We start from the raw sequence: 10826 nt of genomic DNA, 5'->3' as shown, positions 1-10826 counted from the left end.
CCCCTTTAAGGGCACCGTCATGTCCCTTTAAGGCCACCGTCATGTGCCCCTTTAAGGCCACCGTCACGTATCCCTTTTAGGCCAACGTCACCTGCCCCTTTAAGGCCACCGTCATGTCCCTTTAAGGCCACCGTCATGTGTCCCTTTAAGGCCACCGTCACGTGCCCCTTTAAGGCCACCGGCACTTGCCCCTTTAAGGCCACCGTCCTGTGCCCCTTTAAGGCCACCGTCATGTCCCTTTAAGGCCACCGTCACGTGCCCCTTTAAGGCCACCGTCACGTGTCCCTTTAAGGCCACCGTCACGTGTCCCTTTAAGGCCACCGTCACGTGTCCCTTTAAGGCCACCGTCACGTGTCCCTTTAAGGCCACCGTCACGTGTCCCTTTAAGGCCACCGTCATGTCCCTTTAAGGCCACCGTCATGTCCCTTTAAGGCCACCGTCATGTCCCTTTAAGGCCACCGTCATGTCCCTTTAAGGCCACCGTCACGTGCCCCTTTAAGGCCACCGTCACTTGCCCCTTTAAGGCCACCGTCACGTGCCCCTTTAAGGCCATCATCATGTGCCCCTTTAAGGCCACCGTCACATGCCCCTTTAAGGCCATCATCATGTGCCCCTTTAAGGCCACCGTCACATGCCCCTTTAAGGCCACCGTCACTTGCCCCTTTAAGGCCATCATCATGTGCCCCTTTAAGGCCACCGTCACATGCCCCTTTAAGGCCACCGTCACTTGCCCCTTTAAGGCCATCATCATGTGCCCCTTTAAGGCCACCGTCACATGCCCCTTTAAGGCCACCGTCACTTGCCCCTTTAAGGCCACCGTCACGTGCCCCTTTAAGGCCACCGTCATGTGCCCCTTTAAGGCCATCATCATGTGCCCCTTTAAGGCCACCGTCACATGCCCCTTTAAGGCCACCGTCACTTGCCCCTTTAAGGCCACCGCCACTTGCCCCTTTAAGGCCACCGTCACGTGCCCCTTTAAGGCCACCGTCACTTGCCCCTTTAAGGCCACCGTCACTTGCCCCTTTAAGGCCACGTCACGTGTCCCTTTAAGGCCACCGTCACTTGCCCCTTTAAGGCCACCGTCACGTGCCCCTTTAAGGCCACCGTCACTTGCCCCTTTAAGGCCACCGTCACTTGCCCCTTTAAGGCCAAGTCACGTGTCCCTTTAAGGCCACCGTCACGTGTCCCTTTAAGGCCACCGTCACGTGCCCCTTTAAGGCCACCGTCACGTGCCCCTTTAAGGCCACCGTCACGTGCCCCTTTAAGGCCACCGTCATGTCCCTTTAAGGCCACCGTCACTTGCCCCTTTAAGGCCACCGTCACGTGTCCCTTTAAGGCCACCGTCACGTGCCCCTTTAAGGCCACCGTCATGTCCCTTTAAGGCCACCGTCACTTGCCCCTTTAAGGCCACCGTCACGTGTCCCTTTAAGGCCACCGTCACTTGCCCCTTTAAGGCCACCGTCACGTGCCCCTTTAAGGCCACCGTCACGTGCCCCTTTAAGGCCACCGTCATGTCCCTTTAAGGCCACCGTCACTTGCCCCTTTAAGGCCACCGTCATGTCCCTTTAAGGCCACCGTCACTTGCCCCTTTAAGGCCACGTCACGTGTCCCTTTAAGGCCACCGTCACGTGTCCCTTTAAGGCCACCGTCACTTGTCCCTTTAAGGCCACCGTCACGTGTCCCTTTAAGGCCACCGTCACTTGCCCCTTTAAGGCCACCGTCACGTGTCCCTTTAAGGCCACCGTCACTTGCCCCTTTAAGGCCACCGTCACGTGTCCCTTTAAGGCCACCGTCACTTGCCCCTTTAAGGCCACCGTCACTTGCCCCTTTAAGGCCACCGTCATGTGCCCCTTTAAGGCCACGTCACGTGTCCCTTTAAGGCCACCGTCACGTGTCCCTTTAAGGCCACCGTCATGTCCCTTTAAGGCCACCGTCACGTGCCCCTTTAAGGCCATAACAATGAGTTGCTGCCTGTATTCAGTCAGAGACTCACGGGACAACAGAGAGAGCTAGTGATGGTGAAATGAAGCCTCCGGAAGCTTTCCATCCAGTTGGTTCACTCATGGGCCGAAGCTTTACGCGCTTCGTTTGCTCGACTGCGCCATCCAGTGGACAAGACATGTAAAATAGGCAGAGTGATTATAATGACGCCGTGACTGTGGCTGTGTCTACTACCGCGCACTTGAGCACTTCGAGCACTGACTTTCAGTGTTCGAAGTGCGCCACTGAAAAAACCAGCAGAATTCAGTGCACTGAAAGTACCCGGATGGTGCACTGCAAACAGGCAAAAAATGTAAAACGATGGACACTACTCGCTCTAAGCGGCCGCCATCTTGGCGACGTAGCGGAAGAGGAGGAGCCCTTTCGCCAGCTTTTCATTTTATTTCTAAAACAATGGCGGACAGCACAAGCGGTAGACCACGAAGCTACAGACCGTAAATGTAAGTATCAGCGGTAATTACACATTGTACTGGTATTACAATGTACTACTAACATGCCATTCTCAGATTAGTTAGCATACCTAGGTAGCATTAGATGCCATTGGATCTGCATGGCAGTTATGATAAGCTAGCTGGCTAATCCACCACCCGGCCAGTCCGACGAAGGTGCACTTTTATCGGACACTTTTCGCTTGACGAGCGGGGCAGGTCGGCTCCAGGCGCTTGCTCCAGCGGCAAGTCCGACGACAGATAGCTATGTCAGTCATCGGACAGTGTTAAACAACGGCTGTTCTGTTAAACAATCTAATAGCAATTTTAATAATGGATTAACAATGGATATGCTCAGTTTAATAACGGGTTAACATGACACCACGAACGTTTGCACACACGCCGCCAGATAATTAATACCGTTACGATAGCTATCTAAGCTTGTCCTTCTAGAAATAATCGTAGCTTTCAATCATCGTTGTGTGTTGTTTTTTTAATGTGTATGTATTAGTGCTGTGAAAAATAACGCGTTAACTCAGTTAATTCGATTACAGGTTTAACTAGTTGTTGTTTTTTTACGCATTTAACGCATGCGCAGAATGAGCTTCCAATCCGTCTGTTGTTGGTCGTCAGGACGAAAGAAAAGTCACTTGCAAAATGAGCTTCCAATCCACCACTTCAATCTGAACTCTGTCCGCTCTCATGCAGACGGTCTGTTCATCGGTAATGATCCTTCCGCAGGTTCACCTCCGGAAACCTTGTTACGACTTTTACTTCCTGTAGATCAGGGTCTCAACACGTCGATCGCGACCTGCCAGTCGATCGCGGCGTAGTGTTGGTAGATCGCATGACATTAAAGAGATTGGCCTGCCCCCTGACATGTTCTCTATAGCACGTCTTTGTTCTTTTATTAAACTAAACGTCTGTTGTTGATCGTATCTCCACAGCAGCATGTCATTTCTGTCTCTTCGCGTTGCGTTAACACTTATCGATCTCCGTCTCGCGCGCCACAGAGCTCCGTGCGCGCGCATCGGGACCGAGCAAAAAAAGTCACTTGTCAATCTGTCCACCTGTCCGGGCCGGTGAGGTTTCAGCTTTGCAGCGGTGTCCCCGCCGTCCCTTTCATCACGGCCCAGTTCATGAAGAAAACCCACACAGTCAGTTTGCCTCAGCAGCTGCTAGAGGAAGACTAGAGGCCTTTAGATTGTGTCATGGTGGAGTTAATGGTTGACAAACAAGAGACAAATGCTCTGTTTAACCCTCCTGTTACCTTTACATTTACTAACATATTTTACCCTCGGGGTCAATTTGACCCCAGTAATTAAAACCTCCAGAAAATTATTAGAATTAATATTGCTTCCCAAGTTTAAGTGTGAGGTACTTTATGTTTGTTTGTTGACTACCTAAATAGCCCTTTAAATAAATAAAAAAGTTGATATTTCTTATATGTTTGACACAGTGAAAAACAGCCTGGGGTCAAATTGACCCCAAAGAACACCGACATTAAACATTGAATGGGGTCAAATTGACCCGAAAGGTAACAGGAGGGTTAAACATTCTGTTTAGGATGAAGATGTATTAATGTTCCATATGGAAGAAAACTGCTAAATAACTGCTGAGTTGCAGCACCATTGTATAGAAGAATGTATCAATGTATATATCCGTCTTTTGTCATAAATCTCTATGTTCTCACAAAATATACCGAGAATATCGGTAATATGTGATTAATCATGATTAATCCACAAAAACCTGTGATTAACCCGATTAAAATTTTTTATCGTTTCACAGCCCTAGTATGTATGGATTAATTTAAATGTAATCGTGGTCTGGGACATAGCACTGAATGGCTATCCTATTTCTGTTTTCTGCCCCAGAGACGTTTCCTGGAGGTGCTGGTGCTGGTCCTCTGCTGCCCTCCCGACATCTGCATCTGGCTCCAATGACCTCTGGCACCTCACATCCACCTCCAGGGCCTTTAAGAAGATGGACCGCCATCGCGTTTTCAGTATCCCGAAGGACCTCTCCACAACACAACACCCCTCGCCTTTGACAGGCAGCAGTTGTAGCTTGGAGGTGGACAGGCTGCCTGAAGCGGGTCATGAGGCAGATGGGTTGGGACAGGCAGGGGGAGCCACCATCCCCAAGGATACAGTATCCTGGTGGAGGGTATGACTGCTCATAGAAGATGGGGCTGTTATTCAGGACCCTGGCATCATGAACTGAGTCTGGGTAGCCCACACACACATCTATGAATTTGCATTTATCATCACAGATGGCCTGCAGCTGGATGGAATGAAAAAGCTTCCTGTTAAAATAGCAGGCAGCATCCTCCGCTGGGGGCTTCACTCTGACGTGGCAGCCATCAATAGCCCCCACCACTCTGCTGAAGGCTGCCGACCCAGCTAGACGGGCGAAGCGGGCACCTCGGCGTGGGAGTTCCTCTCCTGTAGGGTGGCGGACAACGGTGGACAGGAGCGATCTGCCCACTCATCCTGTGCACCAGCCGGTGAACGGTGGCCTGTCGAAGGCCCTGGCCACCACCCGATAGGAGGTGGCGCTGGCAAGCCAAAAAATAAAAACTAGACAGGAGATCTCGGGGCCCCAACCGTGGTCAGTCAGTGCCCAGCACAGCCATGAGGGCGTTGAATGACTCTCGGGTGAGCCTGAAGTCCACCCTCATGTCACTGTGGCCATCACAATACAACGCCAGCAGTGGCATTGCAGCATTGATACGGCAGCGCCGCCTGGGACTGGGTGGCTGCTGTAGAGTGTGGGGAGGGGAGGGGAAGGGAAGATTATATTAATATGCGTCATTTTATCAATAAAATGTTGTCATTGAGGTTTTGTAGTCTTCTATTGCATTTTCTGATTTATATTAGAATTGCTGCATGTTTGTAACAATAATTAATATGCCTGTGTGTTCAATTGCTAATTGATTCCTGTATCAGGGTGAACTTCACATCAACAGAGATGTGTATAAAAGTACAGTCAGTCAAAGTAGGCCTATTACTGTGTGAATTCAAGCAGATGATGCCTATCATTTCAGTGGATAATTCTTAAAACTAATTGGAATCTAGGGACAAACATGTACAGATTTGTCATGTTTTATTTCCATATGGTGTGTATGTGGATTGCAAAGAAGAAGGCTACTTCTGACAAAGATAATTGAGAATTTAGCATACCTAGCGAGAAGAATTTAATTGCAACTACTACATGAAGCTATGCTGTGAAGGTAAGGCAAAATCACAATTACATTTACATATACCATCTCGACTTCAGCCAGAAGGCGGAGGCTCCTGCCGCGATTGTGGAGGTATCTTTTTCCACATGGGGTGGAGAAAGGTAAACAAGGGACAACAAGAGGGCAAGAAGTGCATTCATTTGGTCACTTTAACGCTTGTGTTGCCTTCGGGTCATTTTGACCCGATTCAATATGTAACCCTCCTGTCGCCTTCGGGTCAATTTGACCCGATTCAATGTTTAATGTCGGTGTTCTTTCGGGAGTCAACAAACAAACATAAAGTACCTCACACTTAAACTTGGAAAACAATATTAATTCTAATAATTTTCTGGAGATTTTAATAGCTGGGGTCATATTGACCTCAAGGGTAAAATATGTTAGTAAATATAAAGGTGACAGGAGGGTGAAACATTGAATCGGGTCAAATTGACCCGAAGGCAACACAAGGGTTAAGGGGTATCGCAAGTAGATTTGCGTACGTCACTCCCGGTTTAATTTCACGGGTGCCGTGAACAGATTTGCGTCCGTCACTTCCGCCAAGTGGTTAACGTAAGTGTTCCATTTGAGACAGCACTTATCAGCGACGCAGTGCACTGCAATACAGTGCACTGAATTGTAGTGCACTGTATTGCAGTGTACTTCGTAAAGTGTGCGGTAGTAGACACAGCCTGTGTGAAGCTTTGAGTTGAATAAATGAGCGAATGATGTTTGTAATGCTCACAATTCGCATCGCTTTGGTGTGAACGCACCTTTATTGTAAAAAAAGAACAATTGATACAACTTGCAAGTCTTGTTTTTCCTAATTTGAGCATTTTAGAGCACGGTAAAAAGGTTTGTCTTATTTAAACGTGAAATGACTGAATTCCAAAAATTATATATTTGTACTGTTTTTCTTGTATTGTGAGAATAAATAAATATATAAAAAGTAAGATAATAAGATATGCCTCGTGTTAGTACATTTTTGCTTCGGAATTTGAATTAAATCAAATAGTAATATGAATTATCTTTAATGTCTGTGTATTTTTATGTGTGGGGTTAAAACAAAGATGTGTAAGTTAACATGGGAAATTAAGAATTTTCATTTTGTTGAATGAACTTAACATTGAAAGTAAGACGAAGTCCTTAAAAATTAACCTGGCTGCTTAAAAAAGATAAGTTGATTCAGCAGGATGCTGAGTGGAGTCAACTTGTATTACTATGTTTGCATGACTAAAAATTATAAATGTATTCAACAAGAACATTTAGTTCAAACTACAAATATGTTCATGTTTGGACAGCTCAGAATATCAGTAATATTTTGTTGTCTCAACTCAGATTTAAGTTTGTCCAACTTAAAATGTATTGTTGGTAGTACTAAAAAACCCAGTTGATTACCATTTAATTTTCAAGTTGATAGGACTATTTTTAATCTTTTCTGTTGTGAGCCCAACTTAGTTCTTAGTTTAATTAACTCTAATTGAAGTTCAGACAACTTAAGTTTCTGAGCTTGTCTAGCCCAGTCATGTGACCCTTCTCTCTCCAACAGAACTCTTTGACAGAACATGTATGATGTTGATGGTCATGTCGTCAGTTGACTCACGAGTTTATGTATCTTGAGTTTGTTACACCATGATGGTCAACAGAGATCTGAAGAACAGAGCAGTTAGTTCTCCATGTTTCATCAGTGATGAAATGCATTTAGATTTTATAAAAGTTGAGGATGTCAAGAATAAAACAATATTGGTAACAATGTTACAAGTTCAGTTCAATTCAGTTTATTTAGTATAACCCATTTTCACAAATTACAAATTCCCCTCAGAGGGCTTTACAATCTGTACACACAGACATCCCTGACCTTTGACCTCAAGATGCACCATCAGTGCAAACAAGGACACACACGTGGACCCAGGGTAGGAAATGCACATCTTGTTTAGGGGGAAACTTTTGCCCCCAGTGACTGAAATCCAAGGGCATTTAAAAAGAAATTGGGGGGCACTTTTTGAAATTAAATATACTTGTTTAGGCTTACAGTATATGAGCAATTGTCATAAAAAGGTCAATTATAAGACTATTAGGCAGTACTCCACATATTAATGTTTTCTTAGATTATTTTTAACACAAAACAAAAACACGTTATTCTTATTTCTTTGTGGTTATTTATTGTTATTACATTTCTTAAACAACTATTGACAATTATAACTTATTTCTTTCTTTTTTAAATAATGTAACATTATATTTATTGATTTTTGTGTGTGTACAGTACAGGCAATACAGATAGGACACACACAACAAAGAACAAAAACAAAAGGCAATTCCTGAGTTCAGGAGGTCAGTGAAGGTCTCATGCCCTCTGTGTGGCTGTGAAACCTGTCAATCATCCTGGCTACCTGTGGGGGCGGGACACATGAGCTACTTGTGATTGGCAGAGCGTGTGAAGGGGGATGTTGTTGTTTGCGTTACTTGTGTGTGAAGCGAGTCGTAAGCTGTTTCTCAGTACAGCACTTTGGAGTCTGGACTTGGGAGTCCAGACTTGAAGGTCAGAGGAGAGGATGGAGACGGGAGGACGGGAGGACGAGAGGACGGGAGGACGAGAAGACGGGAGGACGAGAAGACGAGAGGACGGGAGGACGAGAGGACGGGAGGACGAGAGGACGGGAGGACGAGAGGACGAGAGGACGAGGAGACGGGAGGACGAGGGGACGAGAGGACGAGAAGACGGGAGGACGGGAAGACGGGAGGACGGGAGGACGAGAGGACGGGAGGACGAGAGGACGGGAGGACGGGAGGACGAGAGGAGGGGAGGACGAGAGGACGAGAGGACGAGAGGACGGGAGGACGAGAGGACGGGAGGACGAGAAGACGGGAGGACGAGAAGACGGGAGGACGAGAAGACGGGAGGACGAGAAGACGGGAGGACGGGAGGACGAGAGGACGGGAGGACGAGAAGACGGGAGGACGGGAGGACGAGAAGACGGGAGGACGAGAAGACGGGAGGACGAGAGGACGGGAGGACGGGAAGACGGGAGGACGAGAGGACGGGAGGACGAGAGGACGGGAGGACGAGAGGACGGGAGGACGAGAGGACGGGAGGACGGGAGGACGAGAGGACGAGAAGACGAGAAGACGGGAGGACGGGAGGACGAGAGGACGAGAGGGCTACAAATACTTAACTACAAAGTACAAATGCGTGTTTGATACTTTTTTTGCATTAAATCAGACGGGAATGTTTAATGAAATCTATTGGATGACACTACCAAAGAAAAACTCCACCAGTCGCCACTGTATGTATATATATATATACATATATATATATATGTGTGTGTATATATGTGTATATATACATATAACCTGAGGGACAGTGAATGACACACACTCTTTCAGTATGGTTGTTTCTGTTTTATTATTATCCATATGAATTGTATTTTTTTATTTTAATTTATCTTGATGCTTTGGCAATACTGTTATTGCAACATTCATGCCAATAAAGCAAATTGAAGCGAGAGAGAGAGAGACTATATACTGTAGAGTTACCATGTTGAAGCAGTGTGCCATGGTCCCAATGAGTGTGGGTACCACAGTGCATGGTCACATACCGTCATGGCTGACCCGATGCTCCTTGAAGGAAGAGTCGGGGTCTCATGGAGGTCCACGAGGCTCCTCAGGGTGCACTCCCTCCCGGTTGTGATGTCACACTGAAACAGGGCCGACAAATCAAGAAACAAGTTAAATGTGGTTGTGGTGGTCCAGGGCGGGAGCAGGTTGTCCGAAGTTCAGGGTTATATCCGTTTAACCCTTCATGCTCCAACAAGCTCTTGCCTTGCAAGAATTTCATAATTGTAAACACTGGAAAGCATTTTGGATGAAAACACGATACAAGTAGGCGAAATGCAATTCATCAAATGTGTTGAAATGAGCAGTTATGGACGAGAACATATTACAAGAACCTGATGCAGGGGAAAGGATGTTCCACGCACCGGATCATGGAGCGCCAGGACATCCTTGATCCGTTTCCCCTGCACACCTCCTGCTGCGGAAAATCTGTCCCAGCTCGTCTGAGGAGTGTAAAACATGTAAGGAGGACGAGCCCATTCAAATTGCAATTGTGCAGCCATTAATAATCTAAATGGTCCACACACACACACACACACTTCACTCTGCTGGAACAAGGCAGGCCATCTGTTTGTGAACTCCCCTCTCATGGGCTTGACGATCTCTTGTCGTTTTTGCATTCCTCACCACTTCATTATCCCTTTTTTTCCCAGTTCCGACAGTGATGCAATCCTCCCGTTCTCCACGCTTTCTGTCGCTCCACCTTTTGGGTGCAGCGGAAGGTCGATCGCTTCAGCCTGTCTTGGTTCCTTGATGTTGGCTCAGCTTCGCCTCGTGATAGTTTTGCATTTTAAACTTAAGTGACTGTTTCCATCCCCCAAATCCTGTCTTGGATGCCAACTGCCCCAAACGAGGATGGGCCCTTGTTAATGTGCTGCTACTTCTTCACACTGATAGTCTTCAGGGTACTTTGTGTGTCTTATCATTTCTTGGGCTAGCCCATCAGGGAGGATTCCTTTCAGCTTTAGAGCAGGGCTAAATAATGCCCCGTGTGTCTCCACCTCCATATGCCTTGGTTACAGCTCAAATTCAGCCTTGTAGATAAATTTAGGGCCCACAAAAACGCTGAGCCATGATGGGGACCGAGGACCTGGGCATGACCGTGGGGTGGAAGTGTGCAGCGCATCATCACCACAGGATGAAGCTGTTGATGGAGTAGGGTTTGAGGCTCTGGGCCAGTGCTCACTGAGGTCTCATCAGATGGGTCTACTGTGTTCAAAGTAACGAAGGGCTCCACATGTGACAATATAGGAGACTAAATGACTTTCAGTGTGCTCTTATGTTCAATTTCAGACACCGAAGTAAGGTTCATGAACTCGTTAAAGTCAGCATCCATGTATTGCCAACGGAAGGCCTCTTCCAATTGAAAGAAGGTCTTTATTACCATATGCAGCTCTTCCGCTGTTGCTGGAATTCCAAATAGAATCCTCAGAAGAGCCGGACCTCCATGATGAAACACCTTTAATCTAGAGCAGGAGCAAGAGAGAAGAGAAACCCAAGTGTTGTATTTCAGACAATAATAGTTTTTGAGGTGTTGTCAGACTCTTTGACAGAACGATGAGACAAAC

General features: G+C 46.9%; 3 long non-coding RNA genes across 3 annotated transcripts; 1 reads left to right on the top strand and 2 right to left on the bottom strand.

The window, feature by feature from the left end:
* The first annotated feature begins 2162 nt into the window (after nt 1–2162).
* On the top strand, nt 2163–5268 carry LOC130188767 (uncharacterized). The gene is made up of 2 exons (XR_008830648.1): nt 2163–2441; nt 4304–5268. It is a non-coding gene; the product is annotated as an uncharacterized LOC130188767 (long non-coding RNA).
* On the bottom strand, nt 4982–6321 carry LOC130188768 (uncharacterized). Its single transcript, XR_008830649.1, has 2 exons — nt 5695–6321; nt 4982–5190 (listed from the first exon to the last, which is right to left on the bottom strand). It is a non-coding gene; the product is annotated as an uncharacterized LOC130188768 (long non-coding RNA).
* Nucleotides 6322–7408: 1087 nt separating this feature from the next.
* On the bottom strand, nt 7409–10820 carry LOC130189228 (uncharacterized). Its single transcript, XR_008830731.1, has 4 exons — nt 10643–10820; nt 9624–9701; nt 9243–9341; nt 7409–8036 (listed from the first exon to the last, which is right to left on the bottom strand). It is a non-coding gene; the product is annotated as an uncharacterized LOC130189228 (long non-coding RNA).
* Nucleotides 10821–10826: the final 6 nt, after the last annotated feature.

The sequence above is a fragment of the Pseudoliparis swirei genome, chromosome 23 (assembly GCF_029220125.1).
Source record: "Pseudoliparis swirei isolate HS2019 ecotype Mariana Trench chromosome 23, NWPU_hadal_v1, whole genome shotgun sequence".
Lineage (NCBI taxonomy): Eukaryota > Metazoa > Chordata > Actinopteri > Perciformes > Liparidae > Pseudoliparis > Pseudoliparis swirei.
This window is presented reverse-complemented; position numbering and strand designations above follow the sequence as displayed.